This window comes from Dendrobates tinctorius, unplaced genomic scaffold, assembly GCF_039654945.1.
Source record: "Dendrobates tinctorius isolate UK_male_01 unplaced genomic scaffold, ASM3965494v1 ptg000003l, whole genome shotgun sequence".
NCBI lineage: Eukaryota > Metazoa > Chordata > Amphibia > Anura > Dendrobatidae > Dendrobates > Dendrobates tinctorius.
The window spans coordinates 21,781,427-21,794,482 of record NW_027361671.1 but is presented as its reverse complement, the minus strand read 5'-3'; the positions used below and the strand labels follow the sequence as shown (position 1 = coordinate 21,794,482).

The window sequence follows — 13,056 nt, the reverse complement described above, 5'->3', positions numbered from 1 at the left end:
TTCCAAGAGTTCCTTTTTTAGGACAAAGAACAGGCCAACAAGGCGGTCGAGGAGGAGGAGAACAGAGTTGTCAGATGATACTCCGATCACAACAGGTCGGAGTCCAAATCTAGTCGTTAACATTTCTGACTATTCTCTTTCTCCCCTAGAACTCAAAGTACTCAATCTAGGCCTTTCATTTTGCCCAACACCCAGATGGGACTCCTTTCAGTTACAAAAAGACCTACAACAGTTTTATCGGAACATTAGACTTAAGGTACATTTTGAGGACGCACCACCACGAACGACCAACATCGCAGGTATAGCCCTGAGTCGTGATATTAACCCTTCCATTTCCATAGATTCCTTAGGATTGCGTAATCCTAGTAGTTTCATGCCACCCAGAACTAACCATGCCGTTGAGACCTTCGTGAACTTACTTGACAGAGATATCAAACGAACCATACATGAACAACGTCTAGGCCTACTTCCTGTCCGCCATAATTTACCGTCAGCAGAAAAACAAGCAATAACATCCCTAAAAGAAAATCCCAACATTATCATTAAACCAGCAGACAAAGGGGGCTCTATTGTTGTAATGAACAAAAATCAATACGTGACTGAGATTAGGAGACAGCTCTCAGACACCAACACTTACAAAAAAATTCAAAGTGATCCCACCCATTATATACGGAAAAAAATCGACTGTATCCTCAATAAACATATAGAACTCAGGACCATTGATACAAAAACCAAAACATTTTTAACCAATTCTCACCCAGTAATCCCAGTCTTGTACATTCTTCCAAAAATCCAAAAGGATTTACATAATCCACCTGGATGCCCCATTTTCGCCTCAACAGACTCAATTGTTAATCCCTTATCCATTTTCTTAGAAAAATTATTAACTCCATACACTCACATTACCAAATCTTTCATTTTGGATCCAGGCGATTTTCTAAATAAAATTCGTATTATCGATTGTATTTCCCCGAACAGTATCCTCTGCACATTTGACATAAACAGCCTATATACATTGATTGTACACGACAAAGAAATTGATGCAGTTTCATTGACACTAAACCAAGCCGGGATTGACCTAGGTATACAGGAATTATGTTTGGACATATTGAATCTAGTTTTACGCAAAAACTTTTTTCTGTTTGAGAATGACTATTTTGTTCAAGTATGCGGGACCGCTATGAGACTCTACCAGTCTATCCACATTCCATAATACAATCAATAACATCAGACAGGAATTAACATTCACAATCTCACACAATTTAGAATCCATTAACTTCCTGGACACCACAATCCACAAGGATTCAAAGGGTAAACTTACCTCTGATATCTATACCAAACCTACTGATTGTAATAATCTTATTCTGTATGACAGTTGTCACCCTAAATCCACCCGGAACAGTCTCCCTCGGTCACAGTTTAAGAGAGTCACTAGAATTGTGTCAAATCCCTCCACTAGAGATCTAAGACTGCAGGAGATGTCTAAGATATTCGAAACAAGACATTATCCCTCCACACTTCTGTCTTCAGAAATGACCAAAGCACTCATGGAACCTAACAGTACTACTCATACCATACCAAAACCACCGAGACTACCATTTGTCCACAACCATCACCCTTCTATGCAGAGAGTCCACAATTTAATCCATAAACATTGGCCCCTACTCACTAAAGCTTATGCAAGAATTGAGATTTTCAAATCCCCACCTTTAATGTGTCTAAGAAGGCCTCAAAACATTAGAGACAAATTGGTCAGGGCAAACATAGGACCTTTGAATCAGACAACCCAACGCACATTAACAGGGCATAAGAGGACTGGGACGTTCCCGTGTCTTAATTGTATGACCCACTGATTGTTCGCCTTCATGAGTCTATTTTGACATCTTTCATGGAGGTAAGACATATAGAAAAATAACTCTAATTTTATTTTTCCCCCCCCTTTTTGCCAATTTTTTCCTTTTTTCCCCTTTTTTTCTCTAATTTTTTTTCCTCTGTTTTCAATTTTTTCTTTTTCTTTTATTATTTACTATTCAATTATCTTCTGTTTTTTATTTTTCATTTTTCATTTTTTTCCCATTTTCTACAACTTTTTATTATTTTTCTTCTCCTTGTGAATACACTTTTACATTTATTTTTTTCCCCTTTTTTTCCCAATTTTTAAGTTTACCATTATCTCTATTTCAAACAAGTCAAACTACATTCATTTCCTCCCCCCCTTTCTTCTCCTTTTTTTTCCTTTTTCCCTTTGTTTCCCTCTTTCTTTCTCTTCCCCCTTTCCCCCTTTTTTTTCTCTCAAAATAAAATATCATCTGTTTTCTCCTTTTTCCTTTTCCTTTATTTCCTTTCAATTTGGACTCCTACAATAGAGAAATGTCATCTTTAGTAATCATGTATAATATACAATGGATCGCTATCACTGTTATTGTTCTATTTTCAATGCTTTATTATGATGTGTTTCCTTTAAAGTATTTAGATATGGAGCCTTCATCTTCTTCTGCTATATTTGCATATAGCGATACTAACACCACATTATTCCTGCCCCTCAGCATTCCTTTCTGTTGAAAAATCCTCCCACAAGCGCTACTGCGCCATTTTGTTGGTGGTTTCCCCACATGGGGTGACAAACACCTCATCCAACAGCGCAGGCGCCGGCGTCTGATGTCATTTCCGGTCATGTGACCGGCCAGGCATTTGATAAGAGCGCTGACTTAGGCATAGCGCTCATTCACTGCACAGGCACGGCGTTGCCTGCATCTACCACTGCCACCAATGATTGTAAGTAACACAGCATGAACCTCCATGTAACTACCACTGTACCACCAATATATTTTCTTTTTGAATGCCCTTTATTTTTAAAAAACCTTTTTATAAAAAAAGAATTTTTTTTCTCTAAAGGCAATTTATTTTGGACTCACTTACTTAACTGTGGATCCTCTGGAATCACTTGCCATAAAGGTATCAAAAATTTCTTCTGATTTCTCATATTTTAGTTTTTATATTTAGTCAAGCATTTCCAATGTAATCATCTTTTTTGACCTATTATTACATATAAATGATTTTCCTTCAAGGCAACTCTCTCTGGGCACATTACCATTAATGTGGATCTTCAAGAATTAAAACTACCTATCATAAAGGTATCCTACTTCCCCATATATATCCAGCCACCTCCATGTTCTCATTGCCCTATTTATTAGATTTTTGAGTTATTTCAACAATCACCACAGACCATACTTTACTATCCCCATGACTATAAAGTATACTATATTAATCACACCACGCTGTGTTTACGGTTTTGATAATATTCGATTTATTCTGATATTGAGATTACATATATGTTTTCGACACCATAAACCGTAGACCTAACTATATCTCCATTCAACTTCCACCTACAGGATAATCCATTGACTCTCAAAACATTTCTCAACAGTGAAATTATTCACCCGGTGACTACAACCTCTCTTCTCTAAAATGGGTATGATTACAATATTTCTTCTATATAGTCATTTTTTGTCTACCGCCATGCCTTCCTTCTCCTAAACTCCTGTCTTATACATGTCTCCATATTCTTTAACGGATCATTCGGCATGTAACTCTTATTATGTACTTCTATGAGATACTTATTCTACAATCTGTTTTTATGTCTTGTTTTTATTGTGCATATATGTCTTCAATTTTGACTGTATATATTTTATTTTTTGCAGCGACCATATGATTAAGGCCGTTGTGAGGCCGAAACGTCAAAAAGTTGTCGCTTCTTCATAAATAAACTTTTAATAAAAATATTTCACTTTTGCAAAAATCCACGTGTGCAGTGACTCTACATTGGACTTATGATAGTGGGACCACTGGTTCCCTTTTCATTCGCACCGTATATCCACAACATTTGGTCGAGGGCTAACCATCTCTATTTTCCACTTTGATACATCAACCCCAATGTCTTTAATGTGTTTCAATAAGCAGTCATTCACTGCCCCCTATACACATGGAAGCATTGAGTTGAAGGTGGTGGAGGGAGAAATAATGAGAACAGAGTGTGGAAGTAAATCCAGTGCTTCCATTACAGTATACTTTATGGGGGGGGCAGTGAGGTTTGGTCAAGCCTGCTGCAGGACATTGATTCAATAAGCACAACACGCAGAGGAGACAGCTGCTGAACCTACCACCACCAGCATCTGTTCTCCAAAAGAGTATGTTGTGATATCAATGCATCTGAAGGCGGGCAAATAGACTGTGGAAAAGCAGGAATGTAGAAGCCAATTACAGAATATGCAATATTTTTACAGGAATGAAAACAACTCACCTAATAAAGTAATTTTACAAAGTTTCATGACTTTTATATCTACAGACTCCCAAGTAATGGGGTTCGTCATGTACAGGGTCACACTGGCCCACTGGAGAACCAGAGGATTTTCTGGTGGGCCCAGGCACTGACACCTGCTGGCATATTAGCCAGCAGCTGCCTAGGGCCCCCACTGCTCCAGGGGTCCCCAGCCAGTGGCGTGTCACTAATAGCAGCACACCCAGCTGCTGTGGGGCCCCTGAGTCAAGGGGGGCCCTCATGGTGCCAGCGGAGCAGCAGCTGGAGAAAGGAACCTGTCCCCGCTGCTAAAGAGAGATGAATATTGACGCTTCCCCAAGCCCCCATGGACATGGAGAGGAGTGAATACCATTTCACTTTAATAGCGGGCAGTGTTAGCCATGAGCTGAGGCTAACACTGCCCATATGTGAAGCCATTGCTGCTGGATCGGGGCCCCCGAGGTTGGCCCCTAAAGGGCTGCGAACCCTGATTGTGATCCCTGCAGCTTGGGACCGGAGCAGAGCTGCAGGGATCCGATGCCGTCTTGCTTACTGCCTGCCTTACCGGCACTTCCTTTCTGACACAGCACGGCTGGATGACATCATCATTCAGTGTGGATGTTCAGAGAGGAAGCTGCCGGGATGTTCTGTGGCTGCAGGGAACGTGTGGAGAGGTGAGTGGGTGCTGTGTGTGTCTGCATGCCTGCCTGCATGCATGTGTGTGTGTATGTGGTGCGGTGCTGTGTTTTTTTTGTGTGTGTGTGTATGTCGTGCGGTGCTGTGCTTTTTGTGTGTGAGAGAGTGGTGCAGTGCTGTCTGTGTGTGGTTCTGTGTGTGTGTGTATTGGAGATTGGCAATGATTTGGGTGATTGAGAGAGCAGTGATGGGGTGGTAGGGGAGAAGGCAATGTTGGTGGTGGAAAGGACGATGGGGTGGTTGGGGAGGAAGCAATGATGAAGGTGGTGGAATGGGCAATAATGGGCTGGTGGGGGAGAAGGCAATGATGGTGTTGGTGGAAAGGACAATGATGATGGTGGTGAGGGGGAGGTAATGACGGAGGTGTTGGAATGGGCAATGATGGGGTGGTGGGGGAGAAAGCAAAGATGGTTGTGGTGTAAAGAACAATGATGGTAATGGTGGAAAGGACAATGGTGGTGGGGAAGAGGCAATGATAGAGGTGGTGGAATGGGCAATGATGGAGGTGGTGGATGAGAAGGCAATGATGGAGGTGGAGGGGGGCTGCATTATACTCTTTGAGGGGGGCTTCATTATACACCATGAGGGGGCTACATTATATTCTGTGGGGGGGGCTGCATTATATTCTGTGTGGGAGCTGCATTATTCTCTCAGGGTGCTACATCATACTATATGAGGGGAGCTGCATTTTTCCCTATGAGGGGGCTACAGTATATTCTATGGGGGGCTGCCTTATGAGGGGGTTGCATTATACTCTGAAGAGGCTACATTATATTCTGTGAAGGGGTTGCATTATACTTTATGAGGGGGGCTGCATTATATTCTGTGTGGGAGCTGCATTATTCTCTCAGGGGGCTACATCATACTATATGAGGGGAGCTGCATTATGCCCTATGAGTGGGCTACAGTATATTCTATGGGGGGCTGCCTTATGAGGGGGTTGCATTATACTCTGAGGGGGCTACATTATATTCTGTGAAGGGGCTGCATTATACCTTATGAGGAGGTTGCATTATATTTTGTGGGGTGCTGTATTATACCCTATGAGGGGGGCTGCATTTTATTCTATGAGCGGGTTGCATTATATTCTATGGGGGGGGCTGCATTACTTTCCATGAGGGAGGCTACATTATATTCTATGAAAGGGCTGCTTTATATTCTATGAGAGGGCTACCCCAACCCCTGCTACATAATGCAGATGTGTACTACCTTATATTATACCCTGATATTAGCGTGTTTTACCACACAATTGGTGGACTTGTATTTATTTCTATGTATCTACATAGTGGGCCCCAAGAATGATTTTCTCTGGAGGGCCCAAGGAGTTCCAGTCCGACGCTGGTTATATATTTTACCTTTGGTTCCTATGGTACTGATGTGTGCTAGTATAACCCTCATACAGCTTTTTTTCTTTTCTTTGCACTTATTAATGGTTGCTGTTTTCCCAGCTTAACATTTGTATGAATCCTGCTTGTATACAATCCTCTTTCCAATCCTGATACCCATTTTAGGATTGAGAGCAACTATGGTGTCTAGGTGTAATGGCTGGTGTTCACTATGTTTCAATATCCCCTTCATACAGGTGAGTGACAGAAATAACTTTTTACACTATAGTTATAGTGTTTACCGTACTTAGCCTGGGAGCAGTTCTTGCTTTTTAATTTTGGTTCTGTGTACTAATATCTGTGTATTTTGCTAAGCTCAAGGAACATATTATTGTGCATGATTCCCTTTGTATGAAAACGTGTGTGAACTAACATAAGGTAAGAATAAATGATAGTGAGCTCCCTGGGAAAAGTGACCAATGTGACTAGACTTTTACATCAGTGATGTAAAATATGCTACTGTCAGACTAAACGCTATTAGTCAATCATAGATCTAGATAAAGATAAATTATCGTTATGGAAAACTGGAAATTATTTAGGCACTTTGGGGATTTGTGGACAATTAGAATAATAATAATAATAAATTATATTTTTATAGCGCCGACATATTTCGCAGCACTTTACATTTCAGAGGGGATTTGTACAGACAATAGACATTACAGCATAACAATAATCACATACAGTAGATTATAACAAATAACAAGAGGAGTGAGGGCCCTGCTCGCAAGCTTACAGTCTATCAGGAAAGAGGTAGACACGAAAGGTGGGTGGTAACAGTTGCTCTGATTGTATGGACCAGCCATAATGTTAAGTGTGTAACAGTACAGACACAGAGGGCTAATGGATGCATAAAGCATGTGGGAACATGATGCTGGGAACCATGCCAAAAATTTTATTAGAATCTAGGTATAAGCTCAAGTGATTATGGAGGAGGAGAGAAAAATTAGAATAAGGCATTAGAGAGACAGTTAACTTCCTTTTAGCAGCGGTAAATGACATACTTTCCCAGGACGCCTTGCCATAAAACTTCCATTCTTTCCTGATCCGTCTCTGATAGGAGAACTAGTATCTAAGACAAAAAAAGTAGGCACAGAAGCCAAGCCATGCTAGAATATTACAAAAATTAACTAAAAATAAGCAACATCAAAAAATATGGTTGAGGTTTGCAGTAGATTTAATTTGCACATATGCAATATGCATTGCATAAGCTAAAATCCCATGGAAATGCTTCTTCACAACTGGCCAGTGGAAAGGGGCCATTATAAAATAAAGAAGCACTATTTAACATTCGACTTGTTTAGTTCATCCAACACCACCAAAGAAGTGGGCTGCATCGGGACTTGGAAGTGATGACTTCCCAATTCTTCTGAACGCTGAGGCCAATGATTCCCTGTAGTGTCATGACTGATGAATGACATTTCATCTTACTGTAAGTGATGTCATTTCATCTTTCTCAGGAGTAAGGTGACTGTATAGTTCGGGTATCATTACTTTTGGTGTTTTTTCTTCATTTTATAACAAGCTCTTTCTTTTGCTCAGTCTTAAAAGTGTGGTGAAATTAAACCCTACAATTTTTGTTTTCCTTCTCATTTTTTAGTCCCTTTTTAGCTTTTTGCAAACATTGCTAAATAATTTGTATTGTTGTTATCCCTTTTTCTGAGACTGCCCCTCCAAAAAGTTTTCCTCAAATTGTTTTATATCAGCTAAATAATTCTAATAAAGCTCTACCACAACGATAATGAAGCATTACGTGGGGCATTTTTAACTCAATTTTCTGATTAATCAACAGAAAGTTCTCCAGAAAAATAAACAGTCTTTCTTGAAGATAGATGTATTATTTTAGACTTTTCCCATATATTAACCCTTTACCTAGAAGTCTAAATTTTCTTTTCTTTTCACACATGCCAAAAATTGTTAACGTCTACAAAAACTGCTCAATTATCACACTCAATGAGTCCTCACAATTTATGATTGCATTTAACTTATCATTGATAATTGGTGGGAATCATTCTGCCTATGACCCAAAGTCTTCCTCATTTTTAAAATTTTATGAAAAATAGCCGTCTTTTATAATGAAATCACTGAATGAAAAAAATAATCCTGTGGAGAGCTTTTTTTTGTTATTTAATAATTATGAACAATTTGTCAAGTAGGATTAAAAGCCTTGGAGACTGAGATGATGACTGTTATGTCTTTATATATCTGTGACAGGCTAAGCAGATCAGTATGTGGAATTATTCATTCACAGGGAATATCTACACCTTGAAGCTTCCAATCTAATATATGATGCCTAAGGCACATGCAGACTTGTGACCAGTCTATAGTCACCGGAGGGATGACCAGCTTCTTTATGCCTGAGGCATTCAGAGAGCTGTCTAGGTCCTATGTCACGAGGGGATTGACCAAGCTTCTAGTGACCTCTTACATATATGTGAACTGTTCCATGCCCATTCATTGAAGATATTTCATTAAATGATGGAAAATTAAGCCATTTTCTCTGCTGGGACAATGGACTCCCAGTCTTAGACATTGTATGTTTCACTTTTCTCTTTTATGATAAAATTTCAATCATTCATTTTCCAAGTAAGGATGTCCCACTCTTAGGTTCCATTTATTTTCCATATACTTTAGGGAATAAATAATCTCCACGAATGAGATACAAATCCTTTAAAAATGTAATCTGACACTTTTAACTTTAATCCTTGTTGTTTCAGTCTTGAGTCTTAAGCCATATTGAATTTTCAATTTAGAAAAAGAGAAAAATACAAAACAAATAAATAAAAAAAGTATCTGAAAAAATTATATATATTTTTGCTTTTATGATGTTTTTGCACATTCTCAAATTATCATTTTTTCAATATTTAAAAGAATATATAGATATATTTTTGGAAACATTACCTCCTAGAACTCATGCATATTTTTGGAAACATTACCTCCTAGAACTCATGCATATTATTTAAGTTCAAAAATAAACATCTATAGGGTTTTTTATAAAAAATCATCAAAAGACATCGTTATAAACATCTACTAAAAAAAAGAATGTAGCACAAAAAGGTCTGTACCCCTACATATGACCCAAATCAGCTAACAAATCTACAATGTACAACGCTATATTCCTACACCATTTCATATACTCATAGTGCTATGTTGCCAAACATTTGATAGAACAATAGTGAACAATATAATAAATCTAATATATAAAGCTCAATGTGTGTGTGTGTATGTTTGTATGTGTGTATGTCCGGGATTGACATCAGCACCGTTGCAGCTACAGCCACAAAATTTGCACAGTCACACGTCTGGACCCCGAGAGAGTCATAGGTTATGTTGTGAGGTGAAATTTTAACCCAGCGCGTTCCAATTCACCAAACAATTTTGCCCCTAGGTGCATAATGGGGAAAAAGTGTATGTATGTACAGTATGTATGTCTGTCCAGGATTGGCATCTGCACCGTCGTAGCTACAGCCACAAAATTTTGCACAGTCACATGTCTGGACCCCGAGAGCGTTATAAGCTAAGTTGTGAGGCGAAATTTTAACTCCGCAAGTTCCAATTCACCAAACAATTTTGCCCCTATCTACATAATGGGAAAAAAGTGAAAGGAAAAGTGTTGGAGGCAAATTGACAGCTGCCAGATGTGAACAAGGGGGAATTAAAGAATGAGAGCGATGGCGCCAAAGAGTATATACCGTACAGTTACTAAGGTGGGGCCCTGACATGGAATACTCACCATACACGGGGATATGAAAACACACACAAAATGCACCACACACTACCACGTGCTTCAACACATATACCACCCTCAGCACACATTTCACCACACATGCACCAACCTTTCCACATAAAAGTTGAAACACAAAAGTCGCCACTCAAAACTCACCACGCTGTCCCAGAGCTGTTTAAAAGATGAAAAATGAGCTGTGATTGGTTGCTATAAGAAACAGTTTTCTTTGTAGACAGTTGTGGTAACTGAGGCCTATTATTCTTATCATTTCTATGGTGTTATCGTCCTTCTTTAAAGCTGGAAATAACACAATTTATTACCATGCCAACACAGACCACACTCTGACACAGACTGGAGGGGGAGCCCAGTATTACACAGGATAGGAATAGATACACGGCTCAGCAGTCAACATCACACAGGAAAGGATTAGATACACAGATCAGCAGTCAGTATCTCACAGAATAGGATTAGATACACAGCTCAGCAGCCAGTATCACACAGGATAGGATTAGATACACAGCTCAACATTCTGTATCACACAGGATAAGATTAGATACACAGCTCAGCAGCCAGTATCACACAGGATAGGAATAGATACACGGCTCAGCAGACAGTATCACACAGGATAGGATTAGATGCTCAGCACACATTATCACACAGAATAGTATTAGATACATTGCTCAGCAGTCAGTATCACACAGGATAGGATTAGATACACAGCTTAGCAGTCAGTATCACACAGGATAGGATTAGATACATGGCTGAACAGTCAGTAACACACATGATAGGATTAGGTATATGGCTCAGCAGTCAGTATCACACAGGATAGGGTTAGATACATGGCTCAGCAGTCAGTAACACACGATAGGATTAGATGCACAGCTCAGCAGAAAGTATCACACAGGAGAGGATTAGGTACACAGCTCAGCAGACATTATCACACAGGATAAGGTTAGATACACGGCTCAGAAACAGGATGTGCCAAAGGAGAGGATATTTTCATTCCAAGAATTCCACTCATTCCATCTGATTTGTTTTTTGATTTTAAACTCCTCCAGTTTCCAGTTCAGCTGCCATTTGCAATGTCTATTAACAATGCTCAGGGACAGTCCTTGAAAGTAGTAGGGATTGATTTAAGTAGTAGTGATTGACTTGCAATCTCCATGCTTTTCTCATGGTCAACTTTATGTGATCTGTTCAAGAGTTAGAACTGCCAAAAATCTGTTCGTCTTTGCACCGAAAGGAAAAACCAAACATGTTTATAAAAAGGCTCTTGAATGAGTTGAAAATGAAATACTATCAATACTTGGGTAATCATTTAGTTAATTTGTGTTGCAAATCTGTAGTGTTGAATATATGATGTGAAATGTTTTTATGTGCAATATAATCATTATAATTTGTTATAACTAACCACAGTTGGTTACTATGCCCATGCAACGCCGGGCTCTTCAGCTAGTACATATATAAAAGAAGTGGTTCAAATGGTGATAAGGAGTAATGGATGAGAAAATTCTGTGTGGAGACAGACCAACCCCCATGGCATCTCTCATTAGCTTCTCACCTTCTGGAAGAAACCAACATAAAATTCATGTTGCGGTTGGTCTGACTTCACACCTATTTGCTAATCACCACTCCTCCCCAGGTTGGCAGCTTACACAGCCCCCCTCCCAAAAAGCAAAATTACAGATTATTCGATGATTGAAATGTTCCACAACTTTTACAATCTTGCCTATCCTCAAGCATGTTAAACTCAAATACATAGAGGGTCGAAAAACTTGGACAAAGTCATGGGCCAACCTTGATATTTATTAAAATAATGTCAGCAATAGAGGATGTTTTTCCTTATTATCAAATACAACAATGAACCTTTTCTTATGGAAACAAACTTAAAGGGGTTGTCCCACGAGCAAACTAGATTTTAGCTAATAGATCAAAGAATAAATTAAAGACCTAATCACAAATGGGACATACTGGAATAATATAATATGTTACCATATTTTTCGTATTATAATACGCACTTTTTCCCCAAAAATTTTTGGGGAAAATGGGGTGCATCTTATAATGCGGATATACCTTACTGACTGCAGTGGAGCAGGGTCCCAGGGTCACTGCTGGAGAAGGCAAGAGTGGTGCGTTGCTGCAGGCTGGGATGACAGGGTGTTCCGATGTACGCTGCTGTGGGTGAAAATGGCTGCGGTGCTCTGTGTGTCGGGGGGCTCTACTGGCATATTGTGAAAGCTCAGAGCACCCCACATATCCATTGTTGCGATGAAGTGGCCTCCAGGAAGATGGTCACCGGGGCCGCGCATGCTCAGATTGAGATCTCGGCAACAAGATCTCATCCCGAGATCTCGGGAGACGAGATCTCGGCACCTGAGATCTCGTTGCCGAGATCTCAATCTGACCATGTGACACCTCCAGTTGCCACATCACCGGAAGCCACCATATTGCAGTAATGGATATGCAGGGGGGCTCCGGGCTTTCACAAAACGCCGGCAGATCCCACCACACCACAGAGCACCGCAGCCATTTTCAGGTGTAAATGGAGAAGAGCAGGTGCCCTAGGACTGAACCTTGCGGGACTCTGATAGATAGGGAGCGAAGTGAGGAGGTATTGTGCGACTGGGAGACGCTGAATGTCCAGTCTGTTAAGTATGATGAGATCAAAGATAGGGCCAAGTCTGTGATGCCAAGAGATGAGAGGGTCTGTAATAATAAGGAATGGTCCACTGTTTCAAAAGCAGAGGACAGGTTCAGGAGGAGGAGGACAGAGTAGAGTCACTTGGCCTTAGCGGTTAATAGGTCATTGGTGACCTTAGTAAGGGCAATTTCAGTGGAGTCGTGCAGCCGAAAGCCAACTTGTAAGCAGTCAAAGAGGGAGCAAGAAGAGAGGTGGGCGGACAGCTCAAGATGAACGTGTTGTTCCAGTAGTTTTGAGGCATAGGGAGAAGTGA

The 13,056-nt window shown here is 40.2% G+C and overlaps 1 long non-coding RNA gene across 1 annotated transcript in view; it reads left to right on the top strand.

The window, feature by feature from the left end:
* Window positions 1-3,116, top strand: part of LOC141088916 (uncharacterized) — a 31,664-nt gene extending 28,548 nt beyond the window's left edge. Inside the window, exons 3-4 of the long non-coding RNA XR_012232104.1 lie at window positions 2,896-2,955; window positions 3,069-3,116. This is a non-coding gene — a long non-coding RNA (uncharacterized lncRNA). The remainder of the gene's footprint in view (window positions 1-2,895; window positions 2,956-3,068) is intronic.
* The last annotated feature ends 9,940 nt before the right edge of the window (window positions 3,117-13,056 follow it).